The sequence below is a fragment of the Loxodonta africana genome, chromosome 3, assembly GCF_030014295.1.
Source record: "Loxodonta africana isolate mLoxAfr1 chromosome 3, mLoxAfr1.hap2, whole genome shotgun sequence".
NCBI lineage: Eukaryota > Metazoa > Chordata > Mammalia > Proboscidea > Elephantidae > Loxodonta > Loxodonta africana.
The window spans coordinates 1839365-1859603 of record NC_087344.1 but is presented as its reverse complement, the minus strand read 5'-3'; positions in this window follow the sequence as shown (position 1 = coordinate 1859603).

Here is a 20239-nt window from a genome sequence, read left to right as displayed (position 1 = left end):
AAAAAAAAAAAAAATTTTTTTTTTTTTCAAATGGATTATATAATTTTGTAAGACACGTGAAGAAATCTACCGGACTTTATATATTGAGACATGTATTTCAAAAGGAAGAGTCAAAATTGAGGGAAATAAAATCTCTCTAAATTATCTTTAAAACACAGCTTTTTCCTTTTAAAACCTTAATGGCACTTTGTTTCTAAGACTTATCTGGAGGTTACTTCAAGGAGAAATAGATAAAACTCTGGATAAAAAAAAGAAGAGCGTATCTAACAGACACCTGTGGCAGTAACGCTGTGCACCTTGGGCCTGGTCCTGGCCATCCAAAGGGCCTTGGGCCATTTCTCAGGTGGCAGTGGCTGGGGATGAGGTGTTTCCTGGTGGGTTGTCCTGTGGCTGCTAAGTTATCCTGAGTCCTGTCCCAGAGCTCTCCCACCACTGCTCACGCCCGCACTGTTAACCCCACCCTGTGTCTCCCTCCGGGGTGCACTCGCCATCCCTCCTGACCTCTGCCCATGAGGTTCCCCAGGCTAGTCCACACCATTTCACTCTGGCTGTTTTCCTGGGGTTCCCGGGACTCAAATCTATGCTGTGCTACTGGGCTCCTCTCTCAGGTCTGCCTAGTCCCAGTACGCACTTTGCCCACTTTGTTGCTCCTTCCAGGCCTGTCTCAATCTGAGTCCTCCGTTTTGCTCCCTCCCTGGGCTTCTTGGTCATTATGATAAAGCTGGTGCTGGCACCTGTGGCCATCTCAAAATGGCCACATTGAGCTGGGCAGCCAGTAAGGATTGGATGGTCTGTGAATACCCACTTCAGATCTCCCCTAATGTGGTGCTCAGCCTGGTTCTCCAATCCTTTACTTGGTGTCCCAAGTTCTGAGATCGCTGATTGCACAGATTTTTAACTGTTTTGTCATCACTGTAGAGGATCATGAGGGAGCTACTATCTGTGCCGCCATGTTGCCCTTCCTCCTCTTGACTTCTGGTTTGAACCCTGCAGATTCCAGAAGAAATGGAACAGTGAGGCTCATTTTTGACAAAGTGTTTTCAGGTCCAGTCATTCGGTGGGTGTATTTGGGGTAAGCATATTCATATATTTAAACTGACATGACAATTTTTCGGCCACACATACAGGTAAGGTATTCATTCTTTTCTAATAAGAAAGTCTACTTTGGAAATAAATCCATTCTGGGCAGTGACTTAGAGTAGGTTCAGAAAACGTTTTTATAAAGGGCTAGATAGTGAACATTTAAGGCTTTGCAGGCCTAAATACCACCTTTGTAAAGACTTAACTCTGCCATTGTAGCTCAAAAGCAGCTGTAGACAATACATCCATGAATGGTCGTGGTCATGTTCCAAAAACACAGTATTTACAAAAGCAGCTGTCAGGCAGGTTTGGCCTGGGGCTGTCTAGTGTGCTGACCCCTGACGTAGAGAGTAAATTCAGGTATAGGCAACAGGCAAGTCACAGAGGACGCTGGAAAATTAACAGAAGAAAACACACGCAGCCTCCTTTTGGCGAGTGGGACTCACCTAGCAGAAGGTCCTGGATAATTATGTCCTTCAGGCTCGGCCCCGCATCCTGGCCAGTGCTGATGTGACTGTCAGACCCTCCGGATCATCCTGACTTTCCCCTACACCAACCTACCCCATTTAAAAAAAAAAAAAAAAAAACTTGCCTTTGAGTCAACTCAGACTCAGGGTAGGTATTGAGTTTCTTCTGTTTATGGTGATGGAAAATTTGACAACAGACACTGGTGACGGATGCGCGACAGGACTGATGTAACTGACGTTACTAGACTGTACACATGAAAAATGTTAAATTCACAAATATTGCGTTACATATTGCAGAATGTCACGGGTGGCTCCTGCCCGAGAATTTCACCCTTGGGACAGGGCCTTGGATTTTTGCTGGGTTTATTAACCAGCCTCTGTTGGTCGGGTGGGCCACCACTGTATTCACATCATCCCTAGTCTGTTCTTTGGACTTGATATTAACATATCATCAATGTAATGTATCATTGTACTCAAGACCCACACCAAGTCCAAGTCTCTTCTAACCAAACTACGACAGTAAGCCTGTGAATTCTGGTAACGCTGTGGCAATGTAGTGAAAGTAGGCTGAGATCTTTCCCACGTGAAAGCAAACTGCAGCTGGTCCTTATCCGAGATTGGGATGGAGAAAGAGGCATCTGCAAGATCAGTCAATGAATACCAGCCTCCTTTAGCCTTCTGTATTTTCTCCACTGCTGGCACCGTGTCCGGAACAGCTGAAGCCACAGGTGGCACTACTTTATTTAGGCCTCAGTAGTCCACTGTCGGCGTCCACGAACATCCGCCTTTTTCACAGGCCATACAGGGCTGTTATACGGAGAATCTGTTGGCACCAACACTTTAATTAAGGCAGTCATCTCCTTTTGTCCATCAGGTATCCTATACAGTTTCAGATTAACTTGAGTGAGTTTGGGCAATTCTGATAGTTCCCAATTACCATGTCCAGTCAATACTGGCCTAAGGGCAGACTTGCACACCTTCAGTTTTACAATATCAGGCAGAGGGGGCAGTGTTCCCTAATTAGACATGATATCCACACCAATAATACATTCAGGTAAGGGCGAGACAACTGCTTCACCCAAGATCTGTTGAAATCTTCCAGTTCTCATCCAAACTTCACCTTAGTCCCCTCAACCATTGCCTCCCTATAACCCCCCAGTCTAACCGGAGGCCCCTTCAAGATTTTATTGACAGGTTTTGGGGTTACAGTACATTGAGCTCCTGTGTCCAGTAGCCCCAAGAATGTCTCTTTCCCACCCCTGGGCCATTACGCCCACACACGTGCATATGGCCTTGGGTTCCCTGCTGGGGGCTGGGCCAGAAGACCCTCGCCCCCCCATCGATCCTTACCCTGATCAACTAGCTGAGCCTCTGCTTCAAATGGTCCCAGGCGGGAACTCCCATCATTAAATACCTTCCAGCTGGGGTGAATAGGACAAAATTGTTTAGGCCTCTTTAACATTGAGGGACCAGCAGAAATTTCTCTTGGTCCACCCAACCTTCTGTAGCGCTGCATTAGAACCTTTGTCTCAACGCCATCAATGTCCGCTATAGTCATCCCATTTCTTAGTAACCAACTCTCTGTCCTGCTGGGGAAAGTTCTTTCCCTATTGCCTCTTCCCATTCTCCTATAAATCACCCTTAGTTTCTTGCATCTGTAAGATCCATGCAGGGAAACTCTGCCAACAGATCCAACAAGGCTTCTCGGATTGTTGATTTGTTTTGCAGTAGCAAGGTTACATGGGATGTGGAAGGGTCTCCCTTGATTACCATGTCTGCCATGACCTGTGTAAGGGGCATGCTCGTCGGATGAACATCCTGACCACCGTAAAGCCATCCCAGCATGCCCTCCGTAAGCAGCACATCAGCTCCTTCCTCTGGATGCTCCATTGGGTATTTAGAGGGGGAGAGGGGCAGCTCCCCTTCTCGGGTAAACAGATCTCACTGCAGGTTTTATCCAGTCCACCAGGCTGGCCGTCCCCCCTGGGTTAACCTGCTGTGTAGATGGATCTCGTATCATCATTCCTGACGTTCCACACTGAGTTGTAGGCCTTGCATCAACCCAAACATACTCTTTCATTCTGCAGGATTCAAAACTAAAGACAAACCAAAAACAAAACCAAGCCCAGTGCCGTCGAGTCGATTCCAACACATAGTGACCCTATAGGACAGGGTAGAACTGCCCCGTAGAGTTTCCAAGGAGAGCCTGGTGGATTCAAACTGCTGACCCTTTGGTTAGCAGTCATAGCACTTAGCCACTACACCACCAGGGTTTCCAGATTAAAGACACTGCCCCTAAATTAGTCACCCTCACAATCCACTTTAGTACAGTTCCTCAGGAAGCTGACAACACCGATCTACAAATTGAAATAACTCCTTTACAATATACCCCCTGGATTCTATAGTTTCTTGGTTTTTCCTGTTTCCCTACCAGACTACCTTCTTGGTGGCCAACAGTTGTAGAGGAACCGCCTGTTCTGGCCCAATTTTTCATTTCCAGTTCAGCCCTGAGACTAGTGATCGGTAGTAGCTCTGACTTGACCGAATCTGGGCTTGGCTCAGTGCTAAAATCAGCACCTATGTTATTTTTCCCTGCCATTAGAGCTATTGCAGATGTCAGAAACCAAGGAATTGTGTGTCTGGCCCTTTCCTTGTCACTCTGTATTTCCCTGTGCATCCGATAAGCCAATTCCTCAGGAGTTAGATGCACCCTCCCTAAATTCCAAGAATAGCTTTCGCCTAGGGTAACTGATTGCAACAGAACAACTGCTTCAATCCGTGGGCGTTTTTAATCCCATCCAGGAACCAAAGGTTTCTTATTCTCCTGTTTATCCCCTTTTTTCCAAAACCACATATTCCAGTGAGCCTGGCCATTGCAGCAAAAGCCACCTTTCTGACACCAACTAAACAAATAATTTCTCTTAGAAGGATCAGCACAAAGCTGGTTCCTATGAGGCAGAGGTTAAAGATGTCCCAAATGTCTGACTTTTCTAAGCTCCTGTACCGCTCCATCCTCTCTAACATCATCTACTCCCTCTCCCCTCAGCACTCTCCCTCCTGTCTTTGGGTTCCCTAATTCACTGCAAAGTCTCACAGAACTCACGAACCATATAAAGGAAATGGCTCACACTGTTGTGGAGGCTGGCAAGTCCCAAATTCCTGGGTCAGATGTAGGTTTCCCCGTGGCCCTCAGTCTCTGCCCAAAGGCACTCAGCCTTCTCGCTCTGGTCCAGGAAGCCAAATGCGCTGTCTCCTGCAGGTCTCTCCTTCCTCGGTGGTGGTGGGCTCTCCTCTCTGCTCTGGAATTGGCTCTCTTTTAAGGCAAAACTGACCAATTCCCTTAAAAAAAAAAAAAACCTTAGCAGGCCACAATTATCTCATTTGCACAGCCCTGCCCAATCACCTGGGTGGGAGTTACAAGACCATGGCAGGAAAGGCCATACTAAGTAATTCATCATACCGCATATATATATTTATTTAAAAAAAAAAAACAATTTCAGGGTAGGGCAGAGCAACTAAACTGTGAACTGCCCTTGTTTGTTTGTTTGTTTGTTTGTTTGTATTCCATGTGTTTTATTATTCTTATTGTCTTTTATATTTGGAAAAGGAAATACATACCCATGACAAAAAGTATATATTCAAACAGTACCGGGTATATAACGAAAATTCTCTTTCTCACTGTTGACCGGAGTCATCCTCCCCAGAGGAATCCTTGTCCTCATATTCTTTGTATCCAGAGATATTCTATGCACACACAAACACAAATGACTTTTTCTACACAAATAGTGGGTCACCATACCTATTGTTTGCACCTTGCCTTCTCGATGTTTCCACTTAGTCTGTCGTGGAAATCGTTGCACACATAGGGATTGGACCTCTCTCTCTAACAGCTAATGGTAAATACTGCAGGGAGGGACCCCAACATATTACGCAGTGTTCTAGTGAAGACTACTCCTTTCTTTTCTTCCTGTAGACAATGGTGCTAGCCACAGCCTTGCCCTTCGTGCACATGGGTAAGTAATATCTGTAGAATAAACCTCTAGCAGTGAAATTTTTAAATATATACTTCACACTCTGATGGACACTCCCAGATTGCCTTCTGTGCCAACTTCAACTTTACCGATCATATACAACCCCCCTATGTCTGTCAGCTTGTCGTACTGTGGGGCCTTGCGTGTTGCTGTGACGCTGAAAAATATGCCACTGGTATTCAAATACCAGCAGGGTCACCCACAGCGGACAGGTTTCAGCTGAGCTTCCAGACTAAGACACACTAGGAAGAAGGACCCAGAAGCCCACTTCAGGAAAGATTTTGGTGGTGAAAACCTTGTAAATCTGTAGGGCAGTGCTATTCAGCTATATGCATCGCCTCCTAAAGGAGAGTGTTTTGCTCTTCCCTGAAGAGACTGGAGATTAACTTGGGATGAACCTGAGCTAAAGTACAAGGCCAGGAGTGGCATGACTGGGCCAGTGGCCAAGGCCGAGGAATGCCTTATCAACAAAAACATCTGTGCCTGGACATGTAGTCCCTGGAAGCACTGGTAGCCCAGGGACTTGGAAGAAAAACAAATAAGCCTTATCCCCAGCTGGAACTGTATATAAGCTTGTAGGCAGTAGCGGAGCACTACTGTGGTCTAGCCGCTGCCCTGGACTGTCCTGTACATAAGTTCCCCGAATAAACCATATGTCCTGATCACTGGTTCTGGAGTCTTGCTTTGGTCTCTTGGCTACGCAGCCAACCTTGGGTCCAAATGCCACTGAATTGTCACTCAACAATTGGCAAGCCAGCCAGGAGACCAAGGAAACCTCCTTGAGCATTGGACATATGGTGGAGAAAGGGACCACAATGGGAAGAATACTGGGATGGTCCTCGTCCTCCATGGGGGGGGGGGGTTGCTGCTATCTTGGAAAGCTGGACCCCACCATGTGAGTACGGGGACACCCTGAAAACACCTAAGGGCACTGAGGATATGTTGTGTCAGTTGGAGGCCCCAAAGCAAAAGCAAGATTGTCACGCTGTGGCAGCTAATGTGCAGTGGCTCCTATTGGCAGCCCTGAGAGGGGCGACAGACACGGAGCTAGCCACTAGGGCCTGAATTAGGCAGCTGGAAGAAGACCTGCAACTGGAGAAGGATTTGTGCGCCACACATTCCTCCTCCACTGAGACATTAGTGTCCCATTTGCGGGGACAGGAGGCCATGGCAGAGGCCCTTGCATGCCGGGTAGCTAAGTTGAAGGGGAGGAAACTCCCCAAATAAAGGGTTAGGGCAGTAATGGCCTAACCCAACTGGGACCCCAAGAAATGGGACTCGTGCAGAAGCTGTGCCTCCTCTTCAGAGGAAGAATGGGACACTGAAACAGAAGTCACCGTACGGACCACTCGACTGGTCATCACTACTGGTACTAAGGCTTTGCAGCCCAAGCTCCAGGGGTGAAAGCGGATGACCTCTCTGCGCCCGACAAGGTGAATCCCATGACTACCAGGGACTATACCGCGGCTGAACGCATAGACCTAGGGACCAGATTCCGTCAGAAAAGTAGGGAGCTGGTGGTGGGATGGGTCCTCAGATTGTAGGACGTGGGCATGCAGGGGGTCATCCTTACGGGTGCGGAAATGTCTAAACGGCCAGTGTCACCTCGCACCCCACCCTGAGGCAGCACCTCACGGCGCTGTAAATCAACAGGAGGTGTCGCTCCTCCGCTAGGCATTCTGGGCACGTAGAGAGGCTTGGCCCAATGAGGGCGACACCCCATGTCGTCCCTGTGGTGGATGGCCATGGAGAAGCTACAGGATATGGTTAGAGAGCTCGGAATGAAGCATGCCATCTATGCTGAGCACTTTAGAGGGCCCGATAATGAGCTCTTTACAACAGGAATGAAGGACGCCATCCCCTTGTCAGCCCTGAGCCAGTGGTATGGGGCTCAGGTCTCTCTAGTCTCCAAACTTAGCCCCCAGGTAGGACAACCTGTAGCCAGGGTAGCACAAGCAATAGTTGACCTGGGGGAAACGGAGAAGATTAGGCGCAGAGGGGCCCAGGCAGGAGGCATCTGGGACGTGCCTAAGGAGAAACCGAAAAGGGAGCCAAAGGGCCCCATCCCCGACACCCACAGGCAAATGTGGGTAGATTTAATGGCGGCAGGGATTCCCCTCGAAAGAATAGAAAAACAGCCCAACGCCATCCTAGAAGACCTACAGCAAAAACGGAAGCCTCATCAAAGGTTCCAAAAGGCTGGTGACTAGAAAGGGGTAGGAGCCTCCCTCGCCCCTGGACTAGGGCTGTGGCCAAGGTGCCCCGCAGGTGAAGGAAGCCCTCCGCCAGGTGATGGGGGACCAGAGGCCACACATTGAAATGATCATACACTGGACCCCCACTAACAAGCACACGTTCTGGCTTTGGTGGACACTGGAGCAGAGTGCACCCTTTATTACAGTAACCCAAATAGGTTCAAGGGGCCACTAACAGCTATCGATGGATACGGGGGCAGGCGTCAGGGTGCGCCAAGTCAAGTTAGTGTTGCAGATTGGAAGGCTACCCCCAAAGGGCTACCAGGTATACACAGCGCCGATACTGGAATACATTCTGGGCATAGATAGCTTGTTGGGGCTGGAGTTGCAGACCTCCACAGGTGAGTTCTGCCTGCGAGTGAGAGCCATAAAAACTGTAGTAAGAGGTAATGCCAAATGGTCCCCCATGTGGTTGCCCTCCCCAGCTCGCTTCATGGCCCTTAAGCAGTATCACCTCCCTGGCAGGCACCAAGAAATCACTGAGACCGTACATGCTGCACTAAGCAGGGATTCTGAGACCAGCCAAGAGCCCCTTCAATAGTCCTGTCTGGCCAGCGTGCAAACTGGCCGGCTCCTGGAGAATGACAGTAGACTACTTGGAATTCGATAAGGTGACACCCCCTTTGTTTGCAGCTGCACCTAACACCGCCCAGATGATGGAACAAATAGGGGAAGCGTTGGGCACTTATCATTTTGTGCTCAACTTGGCTAATGCTTTCTTTAGCATCCCTCTGCACCCAGACAGCCAGAACCAGTTTGCCTTCAGTTGGGAGGGGAGGCAGTGGACCTTCACTGTTCTCCCACAAGGGTATGTGCATAGCACCACCATGCCATGGCACAGTTGCCGCTGACTTTAAGCAGTGGACTCCCCCTGCTGAGGTGGCTGTATGCCACTATATCGATGATGTCATGCTGACCTCTGACTCATTTGCTTCTCTGCAGACTGCAGCGGGGATGGGTGGTGAACGAGGGAAAAACACAGGGGCCCAGCTTGTCAGTCAGGTATTTGGGTGTTATCTGGTCAGGTAAAATCTGAGTGATGCCTGAAGCAGTGATAGGTAAGGTCCAAGCCTACCCCCACCCAGGAACTGTGAAGCAACCGCAGGCATTTGTCAGGCTCTTGGGGTACTGGTGCCCCTTCATACCCCATGTCGCCCAAAGCCTATGGCCCCTATATAGGTTAGTGAAGAAAGGAGCAGTGTGGGACTGGGGAGCAAAGGAAGAGGAGGCTTTCCAAACAAATACAGGCCTTGGGAGGGTCAGCTGTGTGACTGGACGTAGCCTCTTACCCCAAGGGGTACAGGTAGTGCCTGTGGCAACAGCAAGGTAACAACAGGGTGCCACTGGGATTTTGGTCCCAGTTGTGGTGAGGAGCAGAAGAAAAGTACAGCATGTTGGAGAAACAGCTATGCACAGTGTATAATGCCTACTGCAAGTGGAAAGCATCACTAAATTGGTGCCTATCACCGTCTAAACCTCCTACCCAATAGCCGGCTGGCTCAAGACACCTTCACCAAGCCAAAGTCAGGCAGTGCCCAAACACAAACTGTCACTAAGTGGCACGCACATCTACAACACAGCACCCTGTCACCGAGCCCCCTAAGCGAAGAGCTGCATACCATTTTAGGCCTGGTCACATGCACTGTCTTGGCCGACAATGGCCAAGAGGAAATGCCCTCCCCTCAAACTCTCATCTTTCGTGCAGGAAGGACAGGGCCCTATACCCCACCATGCCTGGTATACCGACAGCTCGTCTAGAGGGAACTCCTGTCGGTGGAGGGCCGTTGCGGTCCAACCTGCCACTGAAAGTATCTGGGTGGGTGAAGGAGTAGATGAGAGTACCCAGTGGGCTGAATAAAGGGCTGTTTGGATGGCTGTCATGCACGAGCCAGACTCCACAGTCATGTGCATGGATAGACTGTATACAAGGGCCTCACCATGTGGCTCCTCCAGCGGAAGGCGCAAGACTAGAAGATAGAGGGAAGGACCTGTGGGGGGCTGAATGTGGAAGGACATGGCTAACCAACTGCTGGGCATGTCTGCCATGGTGTACCATGTGTCGGCTCACTGCCCTCGGACACCACGAGGGAATGAACAGGCTGATGCTCTGGCCAGACTATGGGCTTTAGAAGAGGCACTGGCAGAGGATGTGGTCATCTGGCTACATCTGAAGAGTGGGCATCACGGACAGCGGGCTGTCTGGGCCCTGGCCAAAGAGACCTGAAGCTCCGCTTCTCAGACATCATCCAGGTTTGTCAATAATGCCCTGCATGCCAAATCACCAAGCCCCAGCTTCTCCCTGTGCCCCCAGAAACATACCTTGGGGTACAAATCCAGTTTGTCAATGGCAAGGTGACTACATTGGCCCAATGCCTGCATCAGAGGGATAATGTTATGCACTTATTTGTGAGGACATCATGACCAGCTTGCTCCAAGCCTTTCCATGCAGGCGGGCGAACCAGCGGGTGACTATCCAGGGGTTGGAAAAGTTAAGCTGTATGTATGACTACCCTACTGACATCGACAGTGATCAAGGCATGCACTTTACCAGACATGGGATCCAAGAGCGGGCCGAGGAGCATGACATACACTGGCACTTTCACTTACCCTATAACCTCAAGCCAGTGGGTCTCACTGAATGCACAAATGGCCTCCTAAAGCACCAGCTATGGCTAGAAATACAAAGCCTGAAGGGATTGACTACCAGACGCACGGCTGCCCTGATCGCCCTAATTCGAAAGTGTTTTGTCCACTCAGAACATGGCTAAGGACTGACTCAGAACAGACCATCAATTGCTCATATGCAAGTTCAAGTCGAAACTGAAGAAAATTAGAACAAGTCCACGAGAGCCAAAGTATGACCTTGAGTATATCCCACCTGAATTTAGAGACCATCTCAAGAATAGATTTGACACTTTGAACACTAATGCCCGAAGACCAGACGAGTTGTGGAATGACATCAAGGACATCAACCATGAAGAAAGCAAGAGGTCATTAAAAAGACAGGAAAGAAAGAAAAGACCAGAATGGATGTCAGAAGAGACTCTGCAACTTGTTCTTGAACGTCGAGTAGCTAAAGCAAAAGGAAGAAATGATGAAGTAAGAGAATGGAACAGAAGATTTCAAAGGGTTGCTCAAGAAGACAAAGTATTATGACATGTGCTAAGACCTGGAGATGGAAAACCAAAAGGGAAGAACATGCTCTGCATTTCTCAAGCTGAAAGAACTGAAGAAAAAATTCAAACCTGAAGTTGAAATACTGAAGGATTCTATGGGAAAAATATTAAACGAACCAGGAAGGATCAAAAGAAGATGGAAGGAATACACAGAGTCACTATAGCAACAAGAATTGGTCGATGTTCAACCATTTCAGGAGGTACCATATAAGCAGGAACCGATGGTACTGAAGGAAGAAATCCAAGCTGCACTGAAGGCATTGGTGAAAAGCAAGGCTCCAGGAATTGAAGGAACACCAACTGAGATGTTTTGACAAACGGATGCAGCACTGAAAGTACTCACTCGTTTATGCCAAAAAATTTGGAAGACAGCTACCTACCTGGCCAGTGAACTGGAAGAGATCTATATTTATGCCTATTCCCAAGAAGGGGGATTCCACCGAATGTCGAAATTATCAAACAATATCATTAATATCACACGCAAGTAAAATTTTGCTGAAGATCATTCAAAGGCGGCTGCAGCAGTATATCAAAAGGGACCTGCCAGAAATTCAAGCTGGATTCAGAAGAGTGTGCAGAACAAGGGCTATCATTGCTGATGTCAAATGGATCCTGGCTGAAAGCAGAGAACACCAGGAAGATGTTTACCTGTGTTTTATTGACTATGCAAAGGCATTCGACTGTGTAGATCATAACAAATTATGGATAACACTACAAAGAATGGGAATTCCAGAACACTTAATTGTGCTCATGAGGAATCTGTACGTAGATCAAGGGGCAGTTATTCGAACAGAACAAGGAGATACCGCATGGTTTAAAGTCAGCAATAGTGTGCGTCAGGGTTCTATCCTTTCACCATACCTATTCAATCTGTATGCTGAGCAAACAACCTGAGAGGCTGGACCATATGAAGAAGAGTGGTGCAATAAGATTGGAAAAAGGCTCATTAACAACCTGTGTTATGCAGACGACACAACCTTGCTTGCTGAAAGTGAAGAGGACTTGAAGCACTTACTGAGGAAGATCAAAGACCACAGCCTTCAGTATGGATTGCACCTCAACATAAAGAAAACAAAAATCCTCACAACTGGACCAGTAAGTAATGTCATGATAAATGGGGAAAAGATTGAAGTTGTCAAAGATTTCATTTTACTTGGATCCACAATCAACACCCATGGAAGCAGCAGTCAAGAAATCAAAAGACAGATTGCACTGGGCAAATATGTTGCAAAAGACCTCTTTAAAGTATTGAAAAGCAAAGATGTCACCTTGAAGACTAAGGTGTGCCTGACCCAGGCCATGGTGTTTTCAATAGCCTCGTATGCATGTGAAAGCTGGACAATGAATAAGGAAGACCGAAGAAGAATTGATGCCTTTGAATTGTGGTGTTGAAGAAGAATATTTAATATACCATGGACCGCCAAAAGAATGAATAAATCTGTCTTGGAAGAAGTACAACCAGAATGCTCCTTAGAAACAAGGATGGCAAGACTACATCTCACATATTTTGGATGTGCTGTCAGGAGGGATCGGTCCCTGGAGAAGGACATCATGCTTGGTAAAGCAGAGAATTACCGAAAAAGTGGAAGACCCTCAATGAGATGGATTGACTCAGTGGCAGTAACAATGGGCTTAAGCATAACAATTGTGAGGATGGCGTAGGACTGGGCAGTGTTCCCTTCTGTTGTACATAGGGTCGCTATGAGTCAGAACTGACTCGATGGCACCTAACAACAATAACATACAGAAGTGCCTGTTTCCCCATACCATAGCCAACGGTGTTAACAAACTGTGATCTTTGCCAAACTGGAACGTAAAAAATAGTATTCCATATCAATGGAATACAGTCTGGCAGTTTCTTAAAATCTAAACACAGGCCTACCATTCTGATCCAGCAATAGCACTCCTAGGTATCTACCCAAATGAGTCAAAAATGTATGTCCGCTAAATGGAGAGAGTCTGAAAGCATTCCCCTTGAGAACAGTAGCCAGACAAGGATGCCCTTTATCACCACCCTTATTCAACACTGTGCTGGAGGTCCTACCCAGAGCAATTAGGCTAGAAAAAGAAATAAAGTGCATACAAATTGATAAGGAAGAAGTAAAAGTATCTCTATTTGCAGATGATATGATCTTACACACAGAAAACCCTAAAGAATCCACAGTAAAACTACTGGAACTAATAGAAGAGTTCAGCAAAGTATCAGGATACAAGATAAACACACAAAAATCTGTTGGATTCCCTATACCAACAAGGAGCACGTTAAAGAGGAAATCACCCAATCAATACCATTTACAATAGCCCCCAAGAAGATAAAATACTTAGGAATAAATCTAACCAGAGACATGAAAGACCTATACAAAGCAAACTACAAGACACTACTGCAAGAAACCAAGAGAGACCTAGGTAAGTGGAAAAATGTACCTTGCTCATGGATAGGAAGACTCAACATTGTGAACATGTCTCTTCTCCAAAGCAATCTCCAAAGCCAACTATAGATACAATACAATCCCCATCCAAATTACAACGGCATTTTTTAATGACATGTAGAAACAAATCACCAACTTCGTATGGAAAGGTAAGAATCCCCAGATAAGTAAAGCATTACTGAAGAAGAACAAAGAGGGGAGCCTCGTACTACCTGATTTTAGAACCTATTATACCACCACAGTAGTCACAACAGCCTGGTACTGGTACAACAACAGATACATAGACCAATGGAACAGAATTGAGAATCCAGATGTAAAATCATCCACCTATGAGCAGCTGATATTTGACAAAGGCCTAACGTCCATTAAATGGGGAAAAGACAGCCTAACAAATGATGCTGGCATAACTGGATATCCATCTGCAAAAAAATGAAACAAGACTCATACCGCACACCATAAACAAAAACTAACTCAAAATGGATCAAAGACCTAAATGTAAAATCTAAAACGATAAAGATCATGGAAGATAAAATAGGGACAATGCTAGGAGCCCTAATACATGGCATAAGCAGTATACAAAACATTCTTAACAATGCAGAAGAGAAACTAGATAACTGGGAGCTCCTAAAAATCAAACACCTTTGCTCATCCAAAGACTTCATCAAAAGAGTAAAAAGACAACCTGCAGACTAGGAAAAAAATTTTGGTAACGACAATTCTGACCAGCGTGTAATCTCTAAAATCTACAAGATACTGCAAAACCTCAACAACAGAAAGACAAGTACCCCAATTAAAAAATGGGCAAAGAATATGAACAGGCGCTTCACCAAAGAAGACATTCAGGCGGCTAACAGATACAAGGCGAAATGCTTACAATCATTAGCCATTACAGAAATGCAAATCAAAACAAGATACCATCTCACCCCAACAAAGCTAGCATTAATCCAAAAAACACAAAATAATAAATGTTGGAAAGGTTGTGGAGAGACTGGAACACTTACACGCTGCTGGTGGGAATGTAAAGTGGTAAAACTACTTTGGAAATTGATTTGGTGCTTCCTTAAAAAGCTAGAAATAGAAGCACCATATGATCCAGCAATCCCACTCCTTGGAAATATGTCCTAGAGAAATAAGAGCCCTGACATGAATAGATATATGCACACCCATGTTCACTGCAGCATTGTTCACAATAGCAAAAAATGGAAGCAACCTAGGTGCCCATCAACAGATGAATGGATAAACAAATTATTCACAATGGAATACTAGGCAACGATAAAAGAACAATGAATCCATGAAGCATAACATGGAGGAATCTGGAAGGCACTATGCTGAGTGAAATTAGTCAGTCGCAGAAGGACAAATGTTATATGAGACCACCATTATAAGAACTCAAGAAAAGGCTTAAACACAGAAGAAAACATTCTTTGATGGTTACAAGGGTGGTGAGAGATGGTGAGGGGTATTCACTAACTAGATAGTAGATAAGAATTATTTTAGGTGAAAAGAAGGACAACACTTAGTAATGGGGAAGTCAACACAACTGGACTAAACCAAAAGCTAAGAGATTTCCTGAATACAACCAAACACTTTGAGCTACAGAATAGCAGGGACGGGAGTCTGGGGACCATGCTTCCAGGAGACATCCAGGTCAACTGGCATAAGAAAGTTTATTATGATAATATTTTGCATCCCACTTTGGTGAGTGACATCTGGGGTCTTAGACGGTAGCAAGCTCCCATCTAAGATGCATCAATTGGTCCCAGCCCACCTGGAACAAAGGAGAATGAGGAACGCCAAAGATACAAGGAAAATATGAGCCCAAGAGACAGAAACGGTCACATAAACCAGAGACTCCATCAGCCTGAAACTGGAAGAACTAGATGGTGCCCAGCTACCACCAATGACCGCTCTGACAGGAAACACAACAGAGAATTCCTGATGGAGTGAGAGAAAAGTGGGGTGCAGGACTCAAATCCCCGTCAAAAGCCCAGAACTAAAACCATTCCCAAAGCCAACTCTTCAGTCCAGATTAAACTGGACTATAAGATATAAAATGATACTGGTGAAGAGTGAGCTTCTTGGCTCTAGTAGACACATGAGACTAAATGGGCAGCTCCTGTCTGGAGGCGAGATGGGAAGGCAGAGGGGGACAGTAGCGGGTTGAATGGACACGGGAAATACAGGGTGGAGAGGAGGAGTGTGCTGTCACATTGTAGGGAGAGCAACTAGGGTCACAAAACAATGTGTATATAAGTTTTTGTATGAGAAACTGACTTGAATTGTAAACTTTCACTTAAAGCACAATAAAAAAAAATAATAATGAAAATGTATGTCCACATAAAAGCCTGCACACAAATGTTTATAGCAGCTTATTCATAATTACCAGAAATTGGAAGCAACCAAGATGCCTCAGCAGTTAAGTGGGTAAAGAGATGTTGATGCACCCAAACAATGGCTGGAAGATTACCCAGGGATAAAGGAATACACTATCAAGTGAGGAAAGGACATGGAGGGATCCTGAATGCATACTGCTAAGTGAAAGACGCCAGTCCAAAAAGGCTACGTGGTGTGAGATTCCAAGTCTACGCATCCTGGGAAAGTCGAAACTTTCGAGGCCGTACAATGACGCGTGGTTGCCGGGAGGGAGGAGGAATGAACAGGTGGGGCACAGGGGCTCAGAGGGCAGTGCAACTATTCCGTAGGATACTGTAATGATGGACACACGACATTACGTGCTTGTCAAAACCCATCGGTCTTTACAACACAAAAAGTGAACCCTGATGTAATCTACGGGCTTTTGTTGTTGTTTTGTTTTTGTTTGTTGTTGTTAGGTGCCGTCAAGTCCGTTCTGACTCAGTGACCCTACGTACAACAGAAGGAAACACTGCTGTGTCCCGCGCCATCCTCACAATTGTTGCTATGCTTGAGCTCATTGTTTTAGCCACTGTGTCATTCCATGTCGTTGAGGGGCTTCCTCTTTTTCGCTGACCATCTACCAAGCATGATGTCCTTCTCCGGGGACTGATTCCTCCTGATAACATGTCCAAGTACCCGAGACAAGGTCTCACCGTCCTCACTTCTAAGGACCCTGCAGCGGTTCTGCTCTGTACACACAGGGTCGCCATGAGTCGGACTGGACGGCAACGGGTTTATTTTGGTTTACTATGTCTGTATGCTTTATTGGGACTAGTCATTTATACAATGTCCCTTCTGTAGTCCCTGCCAGTTCTATTTGTTGAAAAATCCAGGGGTTCACCTTTTTCAGGCTAGTAAGTACCACTAGACAAGCTGAGTTTACCATAGCTGTGTAAACAAGGGACTTAAAACAAGAAGCCCTTATTTCTGGATCAGCGGAGTGGGTTTCTGGTCTCGGCTGGCCTCCACGTGCCTCAGCGGCAGGTGTGGGTCTGTAAGGAGGCTGCTCCTCCAGGCTGGGTTCACATGAACTCAGGCTTGGCTGGATGCTGGCTGGTCTAGGATGGCCCTGGATGGGATGGCCGGGCTCTGCCCCACGAGCTGTTTCTTCCTCCAGCAGCAGTCCGGGCTGTTCCTGTGGCGGAGGCGGGTGCCCTGAGTGAGAGGGGCAGGCAGCGTTTCTCGAGGCCTCTTTGGGACTCTGCCCACACTCTTTTTTCCCATTGTCCAAAGCAGGTCACTAAACCCACACACATTTATAGGCTGTATTTTTCATCGTTTGGTTCAAAATGTTTTTTAATTTATCTTGTTTTTTTTTCTTTGATTTATGGGTTATTTAATTTCCAAATATCTTTTTGCTATAATTTGTTATTTAATTTAAATCTGTGTGGTCTGAGAACATACTCTGTATAATTTCAAGATTTTACAATTGAACTTGCTTTTAGGCCCAGCATGTAGTTTATCTTGGGGAATATTCCCTGTGCATTTGAAAAGAATGTGTTTTCTGCTCTTATTAGGTAAAGTGCTCAATAAATGACAATAAGGTGGAAAAAAAAAAAAACAGCTGCCCAGCAAGTCAGATCTGATTCAGGGAGACCCCATGGGTGTCCGAGAAGAACTCTGTGCAATTGGGTATTCAACGGGTGATTTTTTTGTAAGTAGACGGGCAGGCCTTTCTTCTGAGGCACCTCCAGGTGGGCTTGAACTGCCAAACTTTCAGGTCAGCAGCGAGTGCCGTGCATTCGTAGGTATTTCTGGAGCACCCCACTTTTCTCCTCAAGCCCAGAAAGTGAGGGAGGAGCAACAGCCAGCGCGCTAGGCCCCTCCCACCGCGGACCTCACGTACCTGGTTGGAAAGTTCTGCTCCCAGCGCTTGGCCAGGAAACAGCTCCCTCTGTGCAGACAAGGAGCTCTCCTAAGCTCTTAAGCAATGTGGGGTGCGGCTGGTGACAGATGGCCGAGTCCCACAGCTGTTGACACTTGGCCTTTCCTCACTACTTGGGGGAAACGTGGAGGAGCTCAAATCAGGCGTTGGTTGAACAAGGAGCTGGAAACTTCTCCCTCCTGATGCGTGCAGTGGGAGAACCTCAGACTCAACCTCCACGTGGGATGGGCACAAGGCTGGTCCAGACCCCACAGCCAGCTCTGGCTGGTCATGACACAGGGCAACAGGTGTGTGACCAGGGTGTTTGGCTCAGTCCTGCTGTTTATCTGTGCACACATCTTTCTCCCGATGGATGGCCCATTTCCTTGCCTTGCCTCACCAGAGAGCAAGCAAGTGGCTTGATGCTGGGTCACATGCATGCCTGCCTACCCGTTCCTCCCAGCACAGCCGGGTGCCCCGGTGATTCCTGAGTGCCCAGCAAGGCCGTGAGGACAACATGCGGTCTGCAGAAAGTCCTGCCAGAAAGGCTCAGGACGGGGTGAGGCCCACCCCTCCCTCTGCCATCTCAGCCTCCCTGTCCGTCAGCCCCGTCGCCAAAAGACATGGAGTGGCAGCTGGTAACTTGTTGCAGCAGCAACGAGATGTTTCTACACTCATTTCCTGAGACTCCGCCAGGGCCGAGGGCTGTGTTGGCTTCTTGTTGTTGTGAGCTGTGGAGCTGATTCCAACTTACAGCGACCCCATGTGACAGAGCAGAACTGCCCCATACGGCTTCCTAGGTTGTCATCTGTACAGGAGCAGACTGCCAGGTCTTTCTCCCGTGGTGCTGATGGGTGAGTTCAACCTGCCAACCTTTGGGTTAGTGGCTGAGCAGTTAACCATTGTGCCAACAAGGCTCGTTTGGCTTCCTAGGGCTGTTTGTAACCAATTCCCTCAATTTTGTTCACTTACATCAAAAAACAGTAGCTGTCGCGTCGGCTCGGACTCATGGCAACCCCATGTGCGTGAGTAGAACTGTGCTCCACACGGTTTTCAATGGCTGATTTTTCAGAAGTAGATCGCCCGGCCTTTCTTCCAAGGCACCTCTGGGTGGACTTGAACCTCCAACCTTTCAGTTAGTGGTTGAGTGTGTTTACCACTTGCACCACAACACAAATTTCTGATCTCACAGTTCTGGAGGTCAGGTGTTCGGACTGGGTCTCACAGGGCTGAACTCAAGGTGTCAGCTGGTTCCTCCTGGAGGCTCCAGGGGAGAATCATCTCCTGATCTTTTCCAGCTTCTAGAGGCCCCGCATTCCTTGGCTTGTGGCCCCTTTCTGTGTCTTCAAAACCACCAGGGCAGTATCTTCCAGCCTCTCTCACACACACTCACGCCTCTTACAAACATAGTACTTGGAGTGTCCAAAGACCCTTGGCCTCTACCCCCCAAAAAAACCAAACCCACTGGACTCGATTCTGAATCATAGTGACCCTGTAGGACAGAGTAGAACTGTCCCATTGGGTTTCCAAGGCTGTAATCTTTACAGAAGCAGACTCACACATCTTTCTCCTATGGAGCAGCTGGTGAGTTTGACCTGCTGACCTTTCAGTTAGCAGCCAAGCAATTAACCACTGCCCCAGCAGGGGCCCACCCCTGATGCCAAAATCAAAAATAAACGCATTTGCCGTTGAGTCAGTTTCAACTTATAGCAACCCTATAAGACAGAGCAGAACTGCGAGAGGCGTCTGGGGTCTTAAACGCTAGCAAGCAGCCATCTAAGATGCATCAATTGGTCTCAACCCACCTGGATCAAAGGAGAATGAAGAACATCAAGGACAAAAGGTGATTACGAGCCCAGGAGACAGAAAGGGCCACATAAAGCAGAGACTACATTAGCCTGATACCGGAAGAACTACAGCCCGGCTACAGCCGATGACTGCCCTGACAAGGAACACAACAGAGAATCCCTGATGGACCAGGAGAACAGTGGGATGCAGACCTCAAATTCTCATAGAAAGACCAGGCTTAATGGTCTGACTGAGACTAGAGCGACCCTGGGGGTCATGGGCCCTGGACCCTTTGCTAGTCCAAGATTGGAACCATTTCCGAAGCCAACTCTCCAGACAGGGATTGGACTGGACTATAAGATAGACAATGATACTACTGAGGAGTGAGCTTTTTGGCTCAAGTAGACACACGAGACTATGTGGGCAGCTTATCTGGTGGCGAGATGAGAAGGCAAAGGGGGACAGGGGGACTGGGTGGAGAGGAGGAGTGTGGTGTCTCATTAGGGGACAGCAGTTAAGAGTACATAATAAGGTGTACATAAATTTTTGTATGAGAGACTGCCTTGGTTTATAAACTTTCACCTAAAGCACAATAAATAAATAAATAAGAACAGGATACTCAGATTCCTGTTGCTGAGGGGAGGGTGCTGGTGGGTGCCAGCAGGTGCTGGCAGAAGGTGCACAGAGAGGAACGAGGGCCATGGGGGGGGGGAGGGGCAGGAAGCTGGGCGGTG